The sequence below is a fragment of the Mustela nivalis genome (genome assembly GCF_964662115.1).
Source record: "Mustela nivalis genome assembly, chromosome: 4".
NCBI classification, from domain to species: Eukaryota; Metazoa; Chordata; class Mammalia; order Carnivora; family Mustelidae; genus Mustela; species Mustela nivalis.
The window spans coordinates 45,109,351-45,134,230 of NC_139023.1; the positions used below are offsets into that span (position 1 = coordinate 45,109,351).

Sequence of the window (24,880 nt, forward strand, 5' to 3'; positions counted from 1 at the left end):
AGAGTACAAATTGACTTAAACATGTTCTGTTTAATGTACAATAAAAACAATAACCAAGCAAATAATATTAATAGAGCAAGGAAGGAAAATCAGAGTGACCTTGGTTAGCAATGTTATGGAAAAGAATGGAAGGGTTTCTGGTTTTAAAAAAGAATTCATTATAAATCTTGAGTGGAGCCTGTAGGAGGAAATTTTTATTTTATGCCCTTTTAAGTTTGCATAAGACAAGTATTGATTTTGCCATATATTTTTGGAAGGTGGCACTACAGACCAAGATTAAGTCCTTATGGACACACTACAGGGAAACCGAGTGACAAAACCTCAATGCTGAGAAGCACGATGCCATCTCCAACACCTACTCCTGAAACACCATAAACTCTGTATCCTGCATCCCAAGTGATTCAACAAGGAAGGTACTAATCTGAAGTTTCTATAGATGTGCTTTGGAAATGGGGAGGTTGAAGATTTTTGAATAACTTAAAACCATAAACACACTGAAGGAGAACAGGGTCTATTGCTGTCATCACTTTTTTCAAAGGAGGTCTCAACTCAAAAGTTTCAGAAGCACTGAATGGTTATGAAATTATGATATAAAAACTTAATCTAATGTTTAAATCAGTATGATTATAGATTATTTACAATGTATAACATATGGAGATCACATATATATGTGTGTATAATGTGTGTATGTGTGTATAATATAGTTACACATAATCTGTATATTTGTAAGCATTAGTTTGTTTTTATATAATCTTTCTATCACCATTCATATATATAATAACTTGTGGAACTGAGAATAATTTATGCATTATTTTAGTAACTTATACATGATCAATAAAAGGTCATCAATAAAGATACTTGATAGATAGATAACTATTTTCCAAAAGCATATTCAAAACTTGTGTTTTTTTCCCTCTCTCAAACATCCCTAAATATAGATGAATGCTGTGCCTAATACAACTAACATAACTGTTTTGCTCAAATTAAAATTCAATTAATGTCTTTATTAATTAAGGTTAACATAGTTCTATCACTCATTCGATCATCATTTGAAGATTTTAAGATTAAATTATTAAATGTTTTATGTGCATTTTATGTTCTTACTTGGCTCGATCTTCTTTTTCTTGAGATGGCCAGAAATACTTTCATCTGGAAAAAGCTTGCCTCTCTAAGGGCATAAATCCTAGGCAGAAAAATGAAGGTCTCGATTCAGCTGTCTGTAAAACCATACAGCTAATTAAACTAAACAGCTATTGTGTTGCTATAGCACAATAATTAATCATGGAATAAGGCTAAAATCCTACAATAGAGAAGTTTCTGCTCTTAGTGAAGTCAAAATGTGTGAATTTGCCATAACATTAACATTGATTAAAAATTTGAAGCAGTGGTATCCAGTATTTCTTTTACCAATTATGTAAAGGATGGGCAGTAAGTTTAAACAACTGCAACATAAATGCATTTGTTCAAAAAAAATACCTGAGAATTCTGAAATATGGAACAAATATTTTAAGATTGTATCCTTGCCTGTTTCAGTTACAAAATAAATGTCTTCGTGACCTTCACCTTGCAGAGAAAACTTAGAATTTTATGAGGGCTCTACTATATGTAAGCTAAAAAGAATCAGCTAATTTTCTGTTGCCAAATAAGAATTTGGACAGACCTCTGAAGACTCTATAACTAAACATTTTCCCGATAAAGCATCTCTGGGATTTAAAACTCCAAATTTTCTCTTAGGTACATGTCTCAATACAATGTTCAAGTAGAAAATACTTACATCTACTTCCCCAAAATGCATTTCCTATAAAACTGCATTTTTATCAAAATGATAGGAAAGAAAACTCTTGACTTACATTTTAGGTATAATTGGTAGAATGTTATACTTACATATAGAAAATTTGAAAAACTCGAGAATTCTTGGCAGTTGGAAAGTGTGTTTTGCAGATTGTAGGCATTGTATCAAAATATACCAGATAAGCCTTTCTCTGCCATATTGTTCTCACCTGAGCATGTTTTCACTGTGATTCTATATTTAGTCCTTATTTTGTCTATTAAAGTACAATGAATGCCGAAAAAGTGGAGAAAATATTAACAAAACTGTACAAAATTTAGCAAAGCAGATGGGAAAAGTAATTGGCAGGGAAAACATGGTCCTGCATGTAAAATGACTACTTGCTAATAACCATATTAATATTTTGGAGACCAAGTAGCAATGTCTTAAAGCAATTTACATCTTTACCTGATAGTTTGATACTTGTTTTTCAGCATTATACAAAGTGTACACTGGATACTGTTTGAGCACTTTATATATACATGTAGCACTTTATAATGTTTCTCTTTAACTAATGAAAACCTGGATCCCTGTTAGGATTTTGGGGCAGGAAATCTATCCGTAAAGAATAATGTGGGTAGTGACTGATTTTGGTCCTTCAAACATTGAATTGTCAAATAGCTTCATGGATGTTTTTCTTAGGACTCTAACATCATTTTTCTTAAAACAGATTTTAATCTCTTCCAGATTGTTCTTGTTGCACCATGACCAAAACCAATACATCTTAGCAAGACAGCGATGACTTTCTGTAGCTGTATCGTGCTGTATAGTAAAGGTTACAGTGTAGGGAAGATCTCTGCTTCTTCCCTAGAAGAACTATCTCATGGAAGATAGTTTCAGTTACTATAGTCTCCTCATGGGCTGTAGGTCCATGACAATGGCTTATTTTACCTAAGAGACTTTGTAAGTTTGGGTAATTAGCTTTGTAAATTTCCCAATCATAGGGAGATTATGTCATATGGAAAGCAAAAGTATCCTTGACCAAGTTCAGATAAAATCTAAGAAATATACACATAAACTGTTGTTAAGGAGGTGAACAATTTCACCTAAAATTACTTTAAACCTATGATAGGATAAGTGGTAGAGTTGATTAATAGTAAAATTACTAATTAATAATAAAATTAATTGTAAGATAGCAACAGTAAATTTATCAAAAATTCTTAGGCCAGATTTGAAAAGAAGCCTTTATTTTAGATGTCAAACAAACACAGAAATATGTTTAATGTTATTGGCATTCCCTATTGTAAGGAGATTTTTAGAGATGTCTGCTTTCCAAAGTATATCTTTGGCATGCATAGTGACATAAGGAGGAAAGAATGTTCTATTTCTTGATTATGCAAATAATGACATTATCTTCTTAAATTCGTTTCAGTACTGGGTCAAAATCAAGTTAATAAAGAAAAAAATGGTGAAAATCTGAACAAAAATTTTTAAAATTAAGACATTATTATGTAATATTGCTAATAATGACTCTTATACTAGAACTTCCATCCTGTGTTCTTCTATACACCTGTCTTTCTTCCCCTTCCTTCCTTCATCCCTTTCTTCCATCCTCCTTCTCTCTCTTTCTCCTCTCTCTCTCTCAATTGTAATTCTGTATCCTGGAAACAGAGATTCTTATCCTTAGCACTGAAAGTAAATTTTTATCTCTTCCTCTGCAACATTATGGCTATAGAAACAAAGTATTTTTAATGTAAATATTAAAGTAAAATTTGGTACAGTATTTGAACTGCCATTGCTTTTGGTAAATGAGCTTTTGTAAATGTTTTAAGGTTCTTCATGAGGAGCATTTTCATCCAAATAAGGAGAGACTAAGCTTTAATATCCACTTGTTTGGATGGAGAGTTCTTTAAAAAAAAAAATTCCTACTGTGAAATTGCTAAAGGTACTCAATAAACATGTAGTATAGTGACACTATACTAAATGGCTTAGCACATGTTAAACTCAAAGAGGTTTATTAGCCAGGAATATTAATTTCATCTTTCCATATTTATAATTTTCCTTTGTTTTCCTTAAGTTCTTGGACTTAGATCAGTGATTCTTAAAATTATTCAATGGGTCTAGGAGCTGTAAGTCACAGTGCATTTTGTGGACCACCATCGAAATACTGAGATACTCAGTGTACCTTTAAATTCCACATAGACAATTTTGTGGCATACTCAATATCATTTTATACAGATGTAATATAAATAAGATGAAATAAGAGTCAATGTTCTAAGACAAATGTATTTGGGAAAAAAACACATTTAAAAAAAAATCTCCATTAGGTTATTTTTTTCTACAAATTCGGAAGAGACTCATTATTCAATTACAGCTGCAGAACACCTTGATCCTGCTAATGGAACATGCTCGGCATGATAATTATTTAAAAACTATCTTTCTACATTAACAGACTTTGAAAAAAGACCAGGAAGTAAAGAACATTACATGACTATAATCAACACAAAAATTAGCTGGATATTTAAATATATAAAATTCATGGCACATTGCACAATTTATGATCTAAACAGGATGTTTTAAGCAGAGTAATTCCCTTAAAACTGCTCAGTAATATTAATAAAGTCTGCATATTTAGACATTCTTCGGGCAATAATTTACACAAAAAAATTTGATATGATAAGCAGTGGTTGAATAATTTTGTTTTCTTTTGTAAAAAGATAAAACAAAAATCTAACAAATATGCATGAACTCATTAAATAACTGAAGTGCAGTTTTATAGAAATACGTTTGTGGGGGCATCTGGGTGGCTCAGTCAGTTAAGCATCTGCCTTAAGCTCAGGTCATGATCCCATGAGTGCCAGGATTTAGCCCTACATTAGGCTCTCCACTCAGCAGGGAGTCTGCTTCTCCCTCTGACCCTCCCACCACTTGTGCTCTCATAAAATCTTTAAGAAAAAAACCAAACAAACAAAGAGAAAAATGCCTTTCTTACAATAGTGCAAAGTGCTATTTTGTGAATTGATTAGTGGCACAGGGCATTTTCAGATCATTACAGAGCACTGAAGAATATTCTGGCAAAAATCCATGGTCATTTCCCTTCTAGAAAAGTTTGGTAAATTTAGAATAATTTATTTAAAGTTTAGTTTTTTCCTTTGTTAGTAGTCTGTATCAGGCTGAACTTCTCAAGATGGTGATCAAGTAATTAAGAAATGCAGTTCTTTTTTACATAAGTAATAGAGAGATTAAATACACAAAAAGAAAATGAGAAGGCTAGGATTATATATATATGCTTTATATATATGTTATATATACACACACATATAATAAACATACATACATATATTTTTACTACATATATACTACTTATTTCATAATTTTCTTTATTACTAAGAACTGGTTGATTTAAAAGTAAGCACTAACTGGAATATTAAAAAGGCAGAATTACAGTTATTTGGTCTAAAAAAACCTGAAAGTAAAAAATTTAAGTTTGCAAATGATGAAGTTGAAACTCAAAGAGGATGTGACATGCTCAAAATATGAGCGTGGGAAAAATGCTAGGTCCCAGGTCTCTGCCTCCCAATCAATGTTTCCTCTAGTTTCCCAGACTGTAAACAAATAAGAGTTACATATAAGACTTCTATATTGAATAATGCATTTTTCTTCTTCTCTTGGCTTGTAAAGACCAGTAATGGAAAGTTTTTCTACAACTCTATTGTTCAGAAAATCAGGACTAGAATTTTAAGTAGTCATTTCTTCACTTGTAGAGAGTTATACACATGCAAGATACTATAATGTGGGAATAGACATATCTCCAAAGAAGATAACAACTGGCCAATAAGGATATGAAAAGATGCTTATAATTAATCATTATAGAAATGAAAGACAAAACCACAGGAAGATACCACCTTGCACCTATTAGGATGGCTTCTATAAGAAGAAAATAAAACAAAATGAAAATCAAAAACAGAAAAAAACAAGTTTTGTTGAGGATGTGGAGAAGTTGAATCCCTAATACACTGCTGGAGAGAACTCAAAATGGTGCAGCTTCTGTGAGAAACAGTTTGGTGATTTCTCAAAAGATTAAATAGAGAACTACTATATAATCTAGCAATTTCATTTCCAGGTATATACTCAAAAGAATGGAAAGCAAGGTCTCAAAGAGGCACTTGTATATTCATATTTATAGCAACATCCATTATTCACAGTAACTAAAATATGGAAGCAACCCATCAGCAAGTGAATGGTAAGTAGACTACGGCATATATAAGCAATGGAATGTTATACTGCCTTAAAAAGGAAAGGGGTTCTGACACATGTTACTAGATGGATGAACGTTGACAGACAGATGCATCCGCCCTTTACATTCACACTCTACCCAGATCCTTTGTTCAGAATGAGTGTGCATTTATATAGCAAGATGATTTTATCAGAAGAAAATACAGACTATTTCAGGTATATTTTATTTTATTTATTTGAGCTAGAGAGAGCATGAGGGGGGAGAGGTCAGAGGGAGGATCAGACTCCCTGCCAAGTAGTGAGCCCAATGTGGGCCCCAATCCAGGGACTCCAGGATCATGACCTGAGCAGAAGGCAGTTGCTTCACCAACTGAACCACCCAGGTGCCCCAGACTACCTCAAAATCTTCTCACAATTAACTTCAAATTTTGTTCACTAAGAAAACATTTCCCAAGTACCTTGTCCTCAATGTCCTCTTTAGAAAAACCTGGCATTTTAAGGCATGAGAGTTGTAATATGGAAATAAACAAATACTCATGGTATTACATTTTCTTTATTCTTCATAAATGTTAACTGTCATATAAGAGATATTTCTACACAATATTTTTCAAACTTAAGGGCTGATGTGTTCAAAGGGATTAGAGAATTTTAAATGCAGTTTAACTCAAATGATTTTAATTATAGGCAGATACCCATCTATGTTAAATTTGAGAAAAAATTCCATTTGAATTTTGACCTCATCAAAAAGAGTTTCAATACAACTAAGGATAGATTACATAAATTCACTTGCAGAGTAAAAGGGCTAAGAGAATTTTTTTTTAAATATAGTCATTTTTATAAGTTTAAACTATGTCACTGAGAAAAGCAATCAAAAGAGCTTAAATTTTGCAGGTTCAGGTGAAATTTCATTAAATTCTCTACATGCATTTAAGTCCTATTTTCATGTTTTTCAAGAGTGAGAAATACAGGCTGCTCCCACAGTGGGTCTTTCTATCTGGATATCTGATTACAGAGCTTCAGTGGGATACTAGCTAGTATTCTGAGATACCAACAACAACAAATGAAACTAAATTTGGATTGTATAAGTAGGAAGGGGATTTATTGATAAGATATGGAGGAGTATGACTTCAAAATAGCAGTATGAAGAGCTCTGCAAAACTGCTCCCCAGTGAAATAACCATAAATGGTGAAAATCATGAAAAAAAAAAAAGAAAGAAAGAAAGAAAGTCTTTCAAAATGGTCCCAAAGGCATATAATAAGTGAAGAAACGAAATCTTGGTAAGAATAGCAAGACTCAGTGGCAGTCAAGTACATCCCACTCACCCCATCACCTTCCCCCACCGTAGAGCTCAGCATGAGGGAAACACCAGTCTGGGCATGTGTTGCTAAGAAGATGGAAACTTTCTTCACCCCCGGTTCCCAACAAGGGATATGGTGCCAACTTGAGAGTGGCAGTACGCCAGCATTTTCCATGGCCCTTCATCTCTGTATAGTAGAAGCTGAGCTCCAAGTGAATGTTTCTGAGAGGTTAGGGGCTCCTACAATGGAGGTTCTATCCCAGGCTTAACAGGTCTAGAACCCTGGAGCTGGAGGACACCCAGAAAACTCTCAGGGTGGCAATTAAATTGTGAGAGAAGAAAGCAGAGAATATCAGAGGCTGCCACCCACCCTGAACACCCTGCTGGTATGGGGGGTGTCATTTTGAGAGCAGTATACCATTGCTGTTGTTCTTATCTCAGAGATTCTGCTCATGCAAGAGAGATGGGGCCAAAGAACAAAGAATTCTCAAGTTCTCTCAAAAAGAATTAACCTTATTCTCAACAGAATATGAGAATTAAAATCTAAGGGCATCTCAAAAACAGGAGAGGTTTTGGTGATAAGCAATTAAAAGGAATTTGGCAACTCTATCAGTGTAGCAAACTAAGCTATAAGCTAGCTAGCTGACCAGACAAAACAGGGGTAAAAAGCAGCTGAGATGAGCCCTCTTGGAGTCTGGACAAATCTCAAAGATGATTCTCAAAATTAACCGTCAAAAATGGGAAGAACCCAAATGTCTATTAACTGATAAATAGAAAATAAGGTATATATTCCCCAAATAGCATATTATTTTGCAATAAAATGGAACGAATTAACTACAACTACAACATGGATGAACTTTGAAACATTATGCTAAGTTAAAGAAGCAAGTCACAAAATAGCACAGAATATTCAAGATAAACAAATCCATAGAGACAGAAAGTAGCTTTCGTGGATGCCTAAGGCTAGAGGCATTAGAGTTGGGAGAAACCGACGAAGGTGATTGCTATTAGGTACAGGATTTCTTTTTGAGGTGATGGAAACTACTGTAAAATTGATGTGATGGTTATTGCACAATTCTGTGAATATACTAAAAACCATTGAATTATATGCTTTAAGGCAGTGAACTGCATGGTATGTGAATTATATCTCAATGAAGTTGCTATGCAAATATTATTTAAGTACACATTTGGTGGTTCACCTTATCACTGGGGTAACTAGAGAAATAGGCTCTGAAAAAGATCAGGAAGAAGAGATGGCCAGGCTACCAGAACCAAGCTGAATGAATTCATAAATTTGAGGCTCTTCATGCTTACCACTACAGTCTTCCCTGCCACTACCAGCTCTCCTTGGATATTATATACAAGGACTTCTGTCATTGGTTCCACTATCCAAAGAGATTCTCCACTTCCCTTGTTTATATCATTAGCTCAGGTTTCAGACCACTGAGTGACTCATCTGATTGTTTAAGCTTGCATTACATGCCTGCCCAAGCAGAATGTGTAAATACAAAGCCTTTTTTCTCTGCTATATTAGAAGTCATCTTTTTGTCCTTACCAGGTGAGAGTTTCTCAAGCATAGGAAAGGGACTTAGATGATGGGAGGATAAAGATGACAAATACAAACAGATAAATGAACATAGAATATACTGTATAAGTATACATTAACTTTATTTAAGTAGAAATATAGGTTCAACACGATAATAGCTAACACATACACTTCTTACTGTGTACAAGATAAGACACTGTTCCAAGAGCCTTTGGTATTTTAACTCACTTACTGTTTGCATCAATTTTGTGTGAAGTCTGAAAAACAAAGGTCTTTTGATTCAACTCAGCTCTCCTAGATGGATCATGATCCGTACTTAGAAATATATTTTTTTTCTCCTAGTCACTGAAAATTTTCTCACTGAAAATAGACAGATTATATAACATTCTGTTATTTTCCTCCTTCGGGGGTTGTGTTTGATGCTAGGAGGGTGTAGGAAGCAAAAGGGAATACAATATAATTCCTGCTCTTAACAAGTTTGCAATATAAATGCATTCCTGCTAAATGAGTGTGCAAAATAACTAAAATAAAAGAATGTCTTCTCAATAAAAAGAAGTTTCTCAAGGAATAGAAACATTGTCTTCCAAAATAAATGTCATGCTTACTTCAATTAAAAAAAATTTTTTTTTGAACCTATACCCACATCCTCTTCTCCCTGGCCCTAATGCAGGAGTCTGGACAAATCTCAAAGATGATTCTCAAAATTAACCGTCAAAAATGGGAAGAACCCAAATGTCTATTAACTGATAAATAGAAAATAAGGTATATATTCCCCAAATAGCATATTATTTTGCAATAAAATGGAACGAATTAACTACAACTACAACATGGATGAACTTTGAAACATTATGCTAAGTTAAAGAAGCAAGTCACATGCCTGGAGCACCTCTGAGGGAACATTCAGCTCCTGAAATTTCAGTTTGAAATCCTTGATTATAATGAATTCAGAGAGAAATATAAAAATAAGGATTTATAGGACTATCTAGGAAGAGAGGTAGTGTTAACGGAAGTCCAAAAGCAATCTTTGAAGAGGATGGCATTTGAGATAAGCTTTGACAGACGCAGATGGGTGGTGGCGATGAATTAGAGAGAGCACTGTTGTGTATATATACCACATCTTCTTGATCCATTCATCTGGTACCCCTGGGGATAAAAATATATGTTTATAAAAAATAAAAAAAATAGAGAGAGCACTGTTAGGACCACAGACTCACAAGAGTTGTTCAGGGAACAGTGAATGATCTACTTTTGTAGGAACATAGATTATATATACAAGTGAGCTAGGAAACAAATTTGGTCAGATAAATTAACTCAGTGTTACAGACCATGAGTTGCCAATGTAAGACTTTTATGTTAAGCTGAAAAGTAACAGGAAATCATTAAGTTTGTCAATTAGAGAATGACATGTTTTATTTTGTTTATACAAGAAGGGTTCAAGAGGTTTATTAGACATCTCATGGCAAGATACAAAATGCTCAGTGACCATAATAATCATATTTCATCAACCATCTGCCACTTGGCACTATGACGCAATCCTGCAAGATACTCCTGGGCTCACATTTCCTAATGGGCTGCCAAGAAATGAATCCCCTCAAATCAAGATCCTAATGCAAAGGCATTCTTGACACTACTGGGAAGCAGAGTCCTTAGAAAGCCTGCTTTCTTATCAATGAAAGGAGGGACTGGGGAGGAAACTGTGTGGGACAATTTGAATTTCCAAACTTAGTAAGAGGGAAATAAATTTGGAGGCAGGGTCTCCTGGGTCTGGGGCAGAGCATGGGGACAAGAGAATCAAAACAACTGGGACACGACAGCAGCTTTCTCTCACCTACTTCTTTTGCTTACCCCTCTCCTCGAGGGTCAGCAGATGACTGCACCATTGGCCATGTTGAAGTAAGCCACCAAGTTGCTATCCTTTGTGAAGATGCCTTCATAAGACAGCTTCTCCTTCTCTGCAAGCATGCCTGCAGCTTCAGAAATCTTCTCCGTGATGCTAGAGAACTGATCTGTGAGCAGGAGGCTGAAGAGTAGAGCCTGCCCTTTCAGTTTCCATTCTGTCTTATCCTGCATGTAGGCACCTGGATTTTGAAGAACACCAGCCTTGTCTTTGTGCACGAACTCCTCCTCAGGCATGAGGCTCTTCTCTGTGCGCCTTCCATGGGAGGCAGCGTTGGACAGTGGGCTTTGCACCTGGGGCTGGGACCAGTGACAAAGGTGAAGCAGGGAAAAAGGCTGTTGGCACAATCATAGGGGAGGACAAGGTGCCATGGTAAGGGGCCAGTGGAGTCATGTGCACCACAATGATCTTGGGTGAGTGTATGGTAAGCAGCATGGAAGTGATAGCTGAGCCAGGGGGCAGTCAGACCATGAGAGCCACTGGGGCCAAGGACATGATGGGGCTGTAGCTAAGATGGTGCTATGGCCACAATTATAACACAGATGGACTAGAGGCAGCATGGCACATGAAAATGAGGTGATGAGAGGATCAAGCTGGGAATGTTGATGGCTGGGGGCACAAGTGGTGACTGCTGGGGGATGCAATTGGGCTTGCTGGCGTCAGTGTTCTCTTTGGTATCATGTTCCAACACTGAGCCCTTAGATAGGCTCCTGACAGTTGATATTGGACTGGGTGGCCTGCTAGGTCCTGGTCATGCTGCCTAAGTGACCAGTATCAATTAGATATTGCTGAAAGTGGTATGAAATATGTTTTATGCTATAGATTGTTATTATTTTCTATTGTTAGTTTAAAAACATCATTATTTAATAACATTTATTTATTTGTTTATTGGGTTTAAGATGGTTCCAAATAACAATCAAAAAGAGGTATAGAAACCTGTTGTAATTCTGTCTCATAATATAGTAAATGAGATTTATTTAAATGGGAAAAAAAGGAATAATAAATATTAATGGATGATGAATGGATGAGAAAAATTCATGGAAGAGTGAATAAATGCATGATACAGTATGGAGACAGAATCTACATAATTAGATCAGTTCCTATCACGGGGGAACATTAGATGTTGATGTCAAGGATTTATTAGAAATGTTATTGAAGATATGTAGGGTAATGTTCGTATAATTAACAGAAATCAGGATTGAAAAGGCAGTAGCCTTTTTGAAGCAGAAGTAATATATTTTTTGATGTATTTAGATAAATATTCCATTGGGGCAAATTTGAGGTAATACCTAATAGTTGAAATTACAAACCTAAACTTTAAGAGAGTCTTTTTGGATTATAAAAGTTGATAACACATATGCAAAGAATACAAATTCAACTATAGGAATAGATTCAAAATAGAGTCAGACAAAATGAAAGAAAGAAGGTTTTGGAGACAGGGCCATTTGGAATGAATATTTCTAGGTTGGGGATGACCATATGAGAAAGACCAGAACAATAACATAGAAGATAAGATTGATATTTGTAAGGAACCTAGAAGCCAGAGAAAGAGAATTTTAAAAGTTGATTTGCCAGTTGGAAAAAAAAAAGCATTAAATATTTCAGAAATTAAGGGTTTTACGCAATGAGTGATCAGTTTTGCTAAATAAAGAATATCATTTGGACTGTGTTTGAAAACTTTTGTCAAAGACCATTAACAGTGTCATATGGGAAAATAGAAGAGTCCCTACTGAGTTTATGTCATGTCATATGGAATAAGCCTAAAGGTTTAGAATTATTCTTCAGTTTTGAGCAAAATTAACACTAACATTTTTAGTAAGATATGTTTATGCAAATGTGCAGTTTTCTGATGATATTCACGAGCAGTATTGAGGTGTTATTTTATACATATGAGAACGTCTAGTTACTCAAACACAAGAGATGTCCAGTAGTTGTTTCTTAATAATAATATCTAAAATATGACCATTCACTATTATGTTGAGATGCTAACTCATTCTATTTATTTTTTTGTGTGAAGTAGGAATTATGTGATAAATATTTTCTATTTATATGTTATGTTTCTATACTATTTGTATCATGTTTAAGGATTAAAAAAAAAACAACTAAAATTAAAAGAAGTTACCATATACATTTTTTATGGCAAAAGGAAGGAAACACAAATCACACATATACACACACACACATACACACAGACAAGATTTCAGAAAAAAAATTTATAACCAGCTTTTTAAGTATGTAAATAAAGTCAACTTTTCAAGTTTACTATGAGGATTGAGATAATATACATAAGCATGATTTACATATTATAAAACACTCAGAGATCATTGTTATATTAATTATTATGTTAATACTCCTTGGATAAGGCAAGGAGTATTAATCTAACACAGTAGATCATGAAATAGAAACAGTACTAACAATAACTTCAAATATAAGAGTACTGTGGTTACACTCATTCTGGTATTCATGTTGATCTATGAAGAAAGGAAAAATAGATATTGTGTTTTTTCTAATTTTTTCAATAGCAAAACTAATATATACAGGTGGTCATTTCTAAACATCACATATTAACAAATGGAAAATAACAAAAATAAGCCGGATCCAGTGTCAGTGTTTTGCGTCCCTAAAGTAACTTTGCCAAGGTTACAAATCAAGTGACAGAAATTATATTTGGATCTGTTGCTGTCCACCATATATAATTTTTCTTGAAATCATATCTATGACAGGATTTTTGTCAAAATCAATATTTTTTCTCAAAACAGAATTATTAGAATTGACTTTAAGACATTTTATTTAATTCAGTAAAGATTTATTGATAGCTTTGTATGTTCAAGTTGGATGTCTAAGACACTGTGATAAATTAAAAATCAATCTGCTATCACCACTTCTCTAATATCACAGGGACTCATAAGGTAATAGATGAAGTAATTATTTATAAATTGCTAATAATATAAAGCAGGTTTATATAAATAGTACAACAAATATTCAGACAAAGAGCTATAGGAGTGAGGTAAATATAAATGAGAAATTTATTCTGAAGAAAGTGATGTAAGAAGTGTGTCTTGAGTCAGGTAATATTTGATAATGGTACTGAAATGACTTAAATGTGGACAGGGTGATAAAGGATAGAGGATGTGTAGGGCATTCTTCAATGATTTGTCTCAAGAGAAAACTTCGGAGATTTAAGATTATACTCAGATAATTCACCACCATGTCATCTATGCATAGAATTGCATAGGGTATATTGAGCAAAGAGCACAGTGTAAGTCATGAGAGAATTTTTTTTTATTTCCAGTGTAGTTAATATATGGTATTATATTAGTTTCAGATGTACAATATAGTAATTCAATGGATCCATTTACTACTCAACGCTCATCATTTAAGGCCATACCCCTCTAAATATGCTCAATTTCATCTGATCTCAAAGGATTAAGAAGGGTCAAGCCTGGTTAGTACTTGAATCGGAGAGAGAGGTGTTTTGATTAATAGCTATAGATACCTGTGTGTTGAGAAGAAACATCAGATAAGCAGGAGTACCCATTTGGAGAGAAAAATTTTAAATTATATGGATATGGTATAAATTGTTAAGACTTAATTGTCAACAAAATATTACACTAACCAAAATTAACAGTTATATGATTGCCTCGAAACATAAACTAGATGAACTCCTTATCTCAGATCTGCCTTTTTTCTGCTAAAAATGAAAGGGGACTTTGATCTCACATCATTGAAGCCTCATTGTAATGGACATCACTGTAAATACATAGTTTTTGTTTTCTTAACCATGAGGCAAAAATACATTTTTTGAAAAATTGAGCATAAATCAGAAAATATTGGGTAGCTTCATATTTGACAATCTAAGGACCTTGGAACCATTTCAGGACCTTAAATAACTATGTCTCATGTCTTTCTTCTGATTTATCTTTGAAGATGTATTAGTCAGAGGTATATTCTATATTTTTGCAGATTTTATACACTTTGCAAAATTGTAATCAATCTCATTGAACTGAATTGTAGTTTTCCAAAAGGGTGAAGAAAAATTTAGAATTTAATGCTAAAGAACAGAAAAAAAATTGTGCTTTTTCAATGTTATAAAATGCAGTCCTCAGAAATAACAATGACTTCCATAGTATTTACATGTTCTATGCTGTTATTTCTTGTCTCTTTTCTGATTTTACTTAAAAACCAATGATGGGGGTACTTGGGTGGCTCAGTCGGTTAACCACCTGCCTTTGGCTCAGGTCATGATCCCAGGACCCTGGGATCAAGCCCCACATCAGGCTCTCTGATCAGTGGGAAGCCTGCTTCTCCCTCTCCCACTCCCCCTGCATGTGTTCCTTCTCTTGCTGTACCTCTTTCTCGGTCTGTAAAATAAATAAATTAAATAAATAAATAAACAAACAAGTAAATCTATCTTAAAACAACAACAACAACAACAAAAACAAATGATTTTTTTTTCTTAAACTCCCTTGCATGGTCACATGTTTTCTAATTAATATGGTCTCTTCTCTGTCCAATAACTATTTTGGGTCTCTTGGCCAACTATGTTGAACCCTCTCTCTGACAATCAAAATCCTCTATAATATGGTCTCCATTTCCCTAATTAAATTTTGTCTCCCTCAAATCTTTCCCATCTGCATGATTTCTATCTGATAATTTCCTATGCCATTTTTAGTATAGGTCAAACCTACTTGTGCATTTGGCCATCATGAATACCTATTCCAGTAGCCTCTACTATCTGAATTTTTCCAATTATTCAATACCAAGTTCAGTGCCTGTAGGCCTTCTTAATGAGATTTACTAATTGACTAACATATGAAAGGGATAGCATACTTAAATATTATCTTCAAGATTTATAGTTGCCTTCAAGAATCTTATGGTTGAATCAAAGTAAATCAAAAGAACAGGTCAGTGAGTTTGTTAATACTTAGATTTATTTTGATGAAGGCATGGAGGTGATGGCAAGACAAATCCATGTGTATAGAAAGTGCTCTATTGTAGCACTTAGAGGGTCTATTCTCAGGCAGGATGTTGGATACGTGAGCACTGAGTGTCCTCCCCAACGATATCCCAATAATATAAATCTATTTCTAACATCTCTTCCTTACACCCAGCTTAGCAGCATACTCCCTGTGCATTTGAGACTCAAGCGAAGACCATTACCAATAGACTCACATCATCAATGCCAAGGAAATACCTCACATATATTAAGACTGATTCTTCCAAAAACTGAAACATTTATGACTTTACTAGATGGCCAGATCAGGCTGAATCTGTACATCCTCTATAGATTTATTCATTAATAATTTCTACAAATAGTTGTTGAGGCCCATTAGGCAACTGGACCCACAGATAATCTCTAGTTATGGCAGATTCTGTGCTTCAAGTTTTCTGTCTTGATTTATGTACTGAGCTACTGTATGTCAGGTGCTGCCAACACTACAACATTGCAGATGTCACATTTGGCCATAGAATTAAGTCTTTCAAAGCCTCCTTGTTTTATTTTCTCCTTTAAACCTCCAGATATCTCATCCTCATCACTCTCTGCACAAAAATGTCCCACAATCCTGTAGCAGATTCGGGTCTAAAGTTCCAAGGCTGGCTGAAAACTCATTCCTAAAGTGGCTTGTTCTGTGTAAGACCAGGCACTGGAGCTACCTGGTTCTGGGACTTTTCACGCGGGCGATCTTAGGCAAGATAATCAATGTAACCAAGTCTCGGTTCATTCTTCAGTAAAGGAAAATGGTAATACTTGCCAGCTCACATGGTTTTATGAGAATACAATGAGAAAAAGTACCTGTTAATCATAATACAGAATAAATGCATTATTACAAATAAAACTAATAATAAGGGCGCCTGGGTGGCTCAGTGGGTTAAGCCGCTGCCTTCGGCTCAGGTCATGATCTCAGGGTCCTGGGATCGAGTCCCACATCGGGCTCTCTGCTCAGCAGGGAGCCTGCTTCCTGCTCTCTCTTTGCCTGCCTCTCTGCCTACTTGTGATTTCTCTCTGTCAAATAAATAAAATAAAAAAAACAAAACAAAAAAAAAAAACTAATAATAAGATGAAAAATATATACATTTTTTTTCCTCCCAGTTATAATTTGAGTCATCCACGGCTTGGACTTTACACAGTGTCTGGTAAGATATTTTAAGCATGTGGTTAATGCACAAGAAGAATGGTTTGATTTACTGGGAAATCCAATGAAGTTTAAAATTCTCCATTGTCTGTTACACAGACAGGACAAACAAAGACCTGCCCAAACCTTTTTTCTAGGCTCACAATAAAAACAGACAAGTGTCTCATTCTTTGACATGCAAGCAAAAACATACATGTGCTTATATGTGTACCTGTGTATGTATGCAAACAGGCACATATTTCTAAAAAACTTAAAGCAAAAATATACACATTTCCACATTTTACTAGTTAGGGTCTTTGGCAACAAACAACCCATCTGACCCCTAATTTGGCCATAGGGGAAACATACTCTGAGATGGATATTTGCAAGCCAGAGGTTTATTAAGAAGTCCCTTGGGATCAGCTCTGTGGTGAAGGAAAGGAAGTCAGAATGAGTAGAAAGTAGTATTGGATTACAATACCATTGTGAAGGATAATTTTGCTGATTTTCTGGGGTCTTAGAGCTTGCAATGGCCCATCCAAATTGTTCTGCAGAAGAAAGAGGACCAGACTTCACACCATGTAATCAACTATCACTGAATGCCTTTGGGACAAATCACTGAAATTGAGCCAAATCTCTTCAAGGCAGTTTTCCAAGAGGAACATAGCTTAGAACTATCCAGATCCAACTCTCCCCAAAAGCCAAGGAATTCTGTTTCAGTCATGAATAGAGAAAAATAATCTCTTAACAGTTACAAGTAAAACTCCATCAACCAGGAAGGTATGGATATTTGTTTCATAGAACAAGTGCTGAGAACAACTCTTCTAGGATCCTAATGTGGTCTGGAGGTTTCAACTAATATTTATCATCTATCTCATTTTTATATAATAATTACTGAAGGAGGGGTTATTCTGCTGTAAAGTCATTTGTTATGATCATATAAATTTAATAACAGTGTGCATATCACAAACTCCCATAAAACCTCTTAGAATGAAGATTCATCATAATTCATGATGAATCCTCATCATTCAATTGAACCACTCACTTCCGATGAATGTTATCTGAATATTTTTGAAAGTTATCTGAATATCTAAGACACTCCTGTGTCCTAAAAAATTTGCTGATTTTAATAATTTTCCCTAATTTTGCTAATTCCAATTGGCCATTCTCTTCCCTTACCAATTATTTTCTGCTCCAAAACAGTATCTCAGGTTGTCTTATGTCTAAGTGAGACATATATATGGCTGAGATGTGTGCGATGCAACACTGACAGACAAAATGGCAAGATCTATACTAGTGCATAAAAACCCATTATCTATAATTATTGGCTCCTCTATAGATAGGGTGCAAGATTAAATACAGGATACAGGGCACCTGGATGGGTCAGTCACCTGCCTTTGGCTCGGGTCATGATCTCAGGGTCGTGGGATCGAGCCCCACATTTGGCTCCTTCCTTGGCTGAGAGTCTGCTTCTCTCTCTCCCTCCACCTCTGCCTGCCTCTCCTCCTGCTTGTGCCTGCCCCCCCACACCGTCAAACATCTAAATAAATAATCTTAAAAAAAAAAAGTAAGTAAATAAATAAATAAATACAGGATACACAGTTAAATGTTAATTTCAGGTAAATAACTAGTACTACTTTAGTGTAATGGCATTCCAAATAGTGCATGTGACACATTTACACCAAAAAAAAAAAAAAAAAAAAAATGGTATTTATTTGAAATAAAAATTTAATTGGCATCCCTTATTTTCATTTTCTAAATCTGGCAACATTGTCCTCAAATGAATGACACTATGTCAGAAAGGTAACATTTTACTTTCTGTTCACACTATCTACATCATGGTATCTCAGCCTCAAAGCTGTTGAGATTCTTGGCCAGATAATTCTTGGTTGGGAAGAGGAGGGCAGACTCTCCTACTCTCTATAGAATAAACAGCAATATTCCTGGTCTCTACCCACTAAATGCCACTAGCATCCCCCCAGTAGTGATAATCCAGAAATTTCTACAGATGTTGCCTCGTTTCCCCTGGAAGCAAAACAGCCCCACTTAAGAACTTGTATCCAGAGACAAGGATTAACAATATAACTGATTTAATCATCAGGATAATTCAGGCCAAATCCTTCTCTTTTAGTTAGATAATTGCAGCAAACAAACAAACAGATGACACATGTAGAGATGTTTAAATTCGTTGCACTTTATTCAGAGTGTGACATAAATTTCTAGCTATCTATCTGCTGATACATTTGATTGCTTGAGAGCAGACCATGAAAAAGCCTTCTGTTGTATGATACTGTTTCAAAAGCTATTGACTCATTACTTGCCACCAGAACAGTTCTGGTTCAAAGTATTTAGTCTGACCGAAGATACTTACAGATAAGTGAGATGCATGCCCTTCACACTTCTATGTGTAGCCCTACTGAGATGCAAATTGACTCTTTTGTGACTCATTCAGTTTGGTTTCAGCCATCCTAAAACTTCCTTGGTAAGCTAACATGCAATTTAAGATGACTGAAATAACAAGAATATCTACTAGGTCTGTTTAAATCAGTGAGAAAAACGGCTGTAGAATAAGGTTAACTGATCGAAACACGGGATAAGATGAGGCTTGTTCCAGTTCGTGTTACTACCAAACATGATCGTGTAAACTCCAGGCCAGAAGCTTCATTGGTCTCCTTCTTTGCTGTCAGTAACAGATGGAGTTGACATAGTCATATATGATATTATTGATTAAGCACACTGTCTGATCAGTGATTATAAATTGTTCAGCAGACATTATCTTGCTTACAAGGTTGTATTCATTAAAAGAAAAATAAAACTCTTAACATTAATAAGTGATTAAGCTCTTATTAGAATTACTTTACCATTAAGACATAACACAGGGCTCTAATTTTAACCAGTCAAGCTGTTTGCTAAGTGTTATTTTGTAACCCTTAGGATTAAGGTGTATAAATATATAAGATGTAAAAGGTCATATTCATTTATTATAACTAAATAAACTATTTATTATAACTAAATTAGTTATAAGCAGAATTTATAATTAAATTCTGTATGAAGATATGAGAGTGAGAGAGAAAGGGAAAGAAAGAAGTACTTAAGAATGAAGTTATTTAGTTATTTGAGGAGAAAAGTTATATACTTCATATTAAACATTACCAAAAAAAAAAAGGACTAAGTTTTGCCTTTCTGGGCATACTGCTCACTATTTTCCTAAAGTTGTAAGATTTTTGGAGTGTCTAGAAATTTTGTATGATATAGCAATTAGCTGTGCTTTATCCTTAGATATATTAAAGGCAGTAATTTCTCAAATACTAATGTTAATGAGGTTTGTGAAGCCAGTTTTATCATTTTGCAAACATCTGTTGGGGCATGACTAATTGGAGAAAGAATAGCGATCAGAATTTCTGAAACATCTTCATATTTTATGAAGAAGCAATTACCCTATAGAAATGTTAAACACATCTAGAGCACAATTGTACTTTCATTATTCAAAATTCAATACAAATATTCAGTCAAACATAAACAAAATAAATGTACATAAATGGTTTAAAAATCCTGTCGGCTCTTCTATTACAGGCAATATATATTTTTAATAGCAGAAGAAAGAAGGTCTTCATCAATGTCCAGGCACTAAATTTGTGTTTTTATTTTCAACCCAGCAGATATTACCAGTCTAGGAGAAAGGAACTATGATATGTTATTGGGAAAACTGCTACACCTGCCTTCTTGTGACAGACTCTTAGACTTTATGGACCTCAATTTTCTTATCTGTAAAGTAGGAATAAAATTGACTTCTAAGATAAAATGTGATGATGTTTATAAACTGTTTAAGAGCCAAAGTTGGCCCATGGCAATTCACAGGAGGCTACTGTTTTGCAGCTTTCCAAACAATTTCAATCCATATATGAAAATAATCTTTTGGTTGTAACACTTCTGCTGTTAGGTAAGCCTTTATGGTTTGGTATATCAAGAGTTTTCTTCATTTCTTTTTTGTTTTGTTTTGTTTTTGTTTTTGTTTTTTAGTTACATGATAATGCAAATATACACTTAGACATACATAAGGGATTGATGTTGCTGTTTGTTGGATCCTGAATCAGTTCAAATCAGTAAAATTTAGTTCAAGATAATGGGAATTTATGGAGCAAGCATCAAATGATAAAAATTATACTCAGGGCTTTCAAAACAAAGATAAGCAAAAATCCCTTGAAATCACAGTCTTGATGGTAAAACAACAGAAATCAGTTTATTTTATTATGCAGAGCAATTTATCTCTTCTCTCTGGATCAAAAACCTAGACCAGGGGCTCTGCCTCAGCATACTCCAAAGGCATATTTGAGTGTGTGTGTGTATGTATGCATGTTTATACATGTGTGTGGGCTTGCTTTCATCTCTTTAATAATGGAAGCTGTGTTTCCAAAGATGAATGTTGTCTCCATTCCTAGAACATCTGATGAACATATACGCAGCTTGTAAAATAATTTTCTCACCCATACCCACAAATGCATTCATTTAATCCACAAGCATTTGTTGAGCAACTATGTGATGTTCTGCTAAAAATTGGAAAATATGAAGATAAGTAAAATAGACATGGCTCCACCCTTTGAGAGTTCAGAATCTACCAGGTCAATGAATATACATTATATAAACCTGCACATATATAAAATAAAGTTATGTATAATTTAAGTTATAATCACAGACAAGCCTTTCCTCCATGTTTATGCAAATTAATGTAGAGATTATTTTCCCTCTCACAACTTCAAATTTCAACAAAAGAGGAAAAAAATAAAATGTTTGCACACACTCAAGATATTTTTGTAAACTTCTCATGAGAAAGCAAATATTCACTTGCGCAGAAAGTATTTTCATGTAGCTTATGATTTCTAGGCGTTTTGCTGAGTACTGGTTATAAAGAGAAACAAAGACCCTGTCCTTGGTTCACATTGATTTCACACAAGGGACACATGTCTTAGTGAAGAAAATTAAACCTGAGTTTGGTTCCCTCCCCCATGCCTATCACCTTCTACTAACATGAATATTCTTTTTTCTTTCTAACATGAATATTCTTTTTTTAGCGAGTATACATCTTTATTTTATACTTTGTTTTCTTCTCAATACATTATGCAGTCCTTCTCATTTTTATTTATATTCTTCAAATTCTAACATGAATATTCTTATATAATCCTCAACTTTTGAGAGTCACTGGTTTTGAAGAGGAAACTAGACAATGAAAATAAATCAATGTAATAAAATGCTAGAGGTATTATGATAGAAAACTTTACTAAGTTTAGCAGGGTGACATATTGGTTTGAATAATTTTACTTTGCAGAAGGAAGGTGTTCAATATACCTACTAAAACAATAAATGGGCCTTTGAAATAAAATTCAAAAGGCAAATATAATATTCTAGGCTATTCATGGTGAAGGAAGGGAAGGGGTTTAGGAAGCAGGAATTATGGTGTCTGAGGCAAAAAAAAAAAGTAATATGAAACAATGTGGCACTTTGTAAGAACAAGTGTGCTAGCCTGAATAGAAAGCAGCTTCTGAGAGAGGGAACAAACAAACATGAGCAGATTTTCTCTCTCTCTCTCTCTCTCTCTCTCACAGACACACAGTTATAGAATGGGTTGAAGAGTGTGGGGTTTTTCCCATGGGTGATATTGACTTGCTTGAAATTGGCGATTAAACAATTAAATTTGTGTTTTGTTTTGTTTTTAAAGACTTCCATGGCAGCAAGGTGAAACCTGTATCAGAGGAATGTAAAATTGTAAATCGAAATTGCAGATAATGATTGAAACAGTCCTGATGAATCTGATCATTAGAAGACCAAAAACGAAAAACTCAAACCTTCAAAAACCTAGTTAGTTTTGCTCACAGACAAATGTAGTAATTAAAAAAAAAAAATACTTTGCTCTCTTAAATGGAAAAGTACACTAGATAGTCTTCTATACCAGATTTCACATTCACTTGCTAAAGGCTTGGCATATAGAATCTATAGAAACCAGTCCTCTCATTTCTGCCTTTGCCAATGTAAAGACAGAATGTAAAAACCTTTGCCAAACATTCCTTTTAACCAAATTTTGCCTGTTAAACATCTCAGCTGAAAAATGTCTTGTTACGCTATATTCTTATTCACAGCTTTCTAAACAAAAGGTCAAATATTTTATTTCTTAGTTGTCACGTAACAGCTGCAAAGAATTTTAAGTAACTGGCAACCTGTACATAAGTTGAGACTTAAAGGTATCTGCTTATACAAAGACTAATAAATATGTAAATTGTGCCTGAATGTGAATTTTGCTTACTTATCAAGATTCTTGGACTGTTTAATCCACAGGGTAGTAGAATTCTCTAGGCTATTTTTCTTGCTATATTAAAAGTGTTCCTGAGACAAATACTAATTCAGCATAAAGATAATGATTCCAACGAGCAGCTCCATAAAAAAAGAAGGTTTGATAGAAGAGAAAAATTTTGTTAAATTTCTAGTGAATTTCGAAAACACAGAAAAAGTGTATTACTGCTTGGGCATGTGTAAGACTATTACTTATAGAGTCAGTGTTTAAAAGTGACCAAATATATTTAAGGGAATCTCTTCTGCTTCAGTGATTATTAGAAATATTTAAAAACCATTTCTAGGAGCACCTGCGTGGCTCAGTTAGGAAGCGTCTGCCTTCTGCTCAGGTCATGAACCCAGGGTCCTGGGATCGAGCGCTGCGTCAGCCTCCCTGCTCAATGGGAAGCCTATTTCTCCCACTCCCACTCCCCTGCTTGTGTTACCTCTCTCACTGTCTCTCTCTGTCAAATAAAGGAATAAAATCTTAAATAAACAAATAAATAAAAACCATTTCTAATTTGGGATCAGTGTCTTATAATCTGCTTATATCCATGGGATTTGATCACTTTCTTACAGGATGCTTTAAATATTTATTTACTTATTTTTAGAGAGGTGGGGAGGGGCAGAGGGAAAGAGAGAGAATCTCAGGGAGACTCCCCACTGAGGACAGATCTTAATGGCAGGGCTCGATCTCACTACCCTCAGACCACAACCTGAGCCAAAACCAAGAGTCGGTCCTTTAATTTACTGCACCACCCTTAAGGGTTGCCTGGGTGGTGCACACCTTAAGGGGTGTCATGAAACAGAAATATCTGTGCATGTGTGTGTGTGTGCGTGTGCGTGACACAGCAAAATAAAAGTAATAGTAATTTTTTCTCAACCATTACTGTGGTCAGTTGTTAATTAGCCATCTCAAAGAAATCCAGACAATCCTGCCTCCTTCACCAAATATCTTATAGTTTTTGTTTGTGTTTTCCTCTCCCCATTTCAGTGTCACTTTTACTTTCTTTTAGTACCATCTCCTTCGTCAACACTGGAAGTCTCACTTTTCCTAAGTCTCTTTTACTATTTTTTTTTCTTTTTTCTTCTTACATTTTAAAACCACACAATTATAGTGATTAACATTTGTGTTATAAATATATTTCCTGGTCCATATTATCAATTCAGTCCACAGAATTCAAGAATTTTATCCGACTTTGGGATAGAACTCTATGATTTAATACAATTATGTAGTTGATACCAGATGCCTACCCACATCAAAAAGCAACTCAAGGAGCTCTGATATTTTTTTCTTGACCACTAATGACAATGAACTCAGGGTTTCCCTCAAAACAGTCAATTCTGACTTCAAGGAAGTTTCTAGAAAGTTTCAAGAAACTTCTAGAAAGTTTGCTTCTATAGCACTGACATTGTTCTCCCTACATCTCATTATACTATCTTAGTCTTCTTGGGCTGCCACAGCAAGATGCCACAACTGGGTGACTTAAACTGTGGGCAGTCATTGTGCTTGGATAGACAAAGTCTGATTGGTATATGCCTCCCTGGATGAGACTACTTGAAAAGCAGAGGAGGAGTGCCCGGAACGCTGGGCCTCCTTTGAAGTTTTGGAGGATTCTAACTGTGGCTCAAGGCTCTCACCTAGGGAGTAAATGTTTAAATTTTAAAGAAAAACAGGTACCTGCAGTGGTCATGTACTTC

At 34.8% G+C, this 24,880-nt stretch overlaps 1 long non-coding RNA gene across 2 annotated transcripts in view; it reads left to right on the forward strand.

The window, feature by feature from the left end:
- Positions 1 to 24,880, forward strand: part of LOC309863504 — a 111,479-nt gene that overhangs the window by 30,361 nt on the left and 56,238 nt on the right. The window contains exons 2-4 of one of the 2 annotated variants that reach the window (XR_014311088.1): positions 258 to 413; positions 5,892 to 6,011; positions 10,707 to 10,990. The exons of the other annotated variant lie outside the window; for it this stretch is intronic. This is a non-coding gene — a long non-coding RNA (uncharacterized lncRNA). Of the gene's footprint in view, positions 1 to 257; positions 414 to 5,891; positions 6,012 to 10,706; positions 10,991 to 24,880 lie in introns of those variants that run through there. 2 annotated transcript variants of the gene reach the window in all.